Here is a 1,087-nt window from a genome sequence, read left to right on the forward strand (position 1 = left end):
TTGTCTGATTTTAGTTCAATTGTCTTAATACCATATGTCAACTTGAAAAAATAACTGTAAGTTCAGACGTGAGATTGTATAGAGGTAAAATGAATCAAAAACAGCTAATTTTACCCTAGAACCCAGAGGGTTAAATACACTTGTTTGTTATCTAAACCTTGTTTTACAAAATGGTAACACTGTGATTTTGTGTGTGTGTGTGTGTTCTATGCAAAGCCTTTTTTCATTGCTGAATGAGGCAGGTTGTATAGAGCGCTTTGAGTGCTCAGGTAGAATAGAGAAGTGAACCAGTTCATATACCATTTATGAATGAAATTGCCCAAAATGTCTTGCTATGCTAAAGCAGAGTTCGTGTCAGTGGAACTAAGAGCCCAAGCCCAACTTGTGAAAAACAACCCCACACCATAATCCCCCATCAACCAAACTTTACACTTGGCACAATGCAGTCAGACAAGTGCCATTCTCCTGGCAACCACCAAACCCAGACTTGTAATCCAATTTGCGAAATGATGAAGCGTGATTCATCACACAAGAAGACATGTGTCCACTGCTCTAGACTCCAGTAGTGCGGTGCGTTACACCACTGCATCTGATGCTTTGGATTCTGCTTGGTGATCTAAGGCTTGGATGCAGCTGCTTAGCCATTTAATGAAGCTCTCCCCAAACACTGTTTTCAAACTAATCTGAATCAGTATTGTGGATGAGTGAGTGAATACGTAATATAGTGTGCCCCCAAATGTGTCTATGTGAGTATGTGTGTTCAAGCACACATCTCTCTGTGTGTTTGTGTTTACATACCGCAGTATCCATGAGAACCAGAAGGCATGGGAAATGACTATGTCATCATTTTGACTGGTCCAATTAAATATGTGTTGTCAGTTGTTAGGATACTGAGCTCAGGGAGTTATTATCACTAATTGTGAGGCAGAGATAAAGAACAGGCAAATTATCCTTTGTGACCATTTTCTGCTGTAGTTTTCATCAATTCAGAGAAAAATATACTGGCTTACATTCATTTGACAAATTCCCAACAAAACCCTAATATCTATACCCTGACCAAACACACACACACACACACACACACACA

At 39.7% G+C, this 1,087-nt stretch overlaps 1 protein-coding gene across 1 annotated transcript in view; it reads right to left on the bottom strand.

Annotated features, from left to right (window-relative positions):
• The window catches only part of pde1ca (phosphodiesterase 1C, calmodulin-dependent a), a gene marked incomplete at its 3' end in the record, with an annotated part of 47,919 nt that overhangs the window by 46,438 nt on the left and 394 nt on the right, over nt 1–1,087 (bottom strand). The gene's annotated exons all lie outside the window — the stretch shown is intronic.

This window comes from Pundamilia nyererei, unplaced genomic scaffold (assembly GCF_000239375.1).
Source record: "Pundamilia nyererei isolate P.nyererei 1_Seehausen unplaced genomic scaffold, PunNye1.0 scaffold00198, whole genome shotgun sequence".
Lineage (NCBI taxonomy): Eukaryota > Metazoa > Chordata > Actinopteri > Cichliformes > Cichlidae > Pundamilia > Pundamilia nyererei.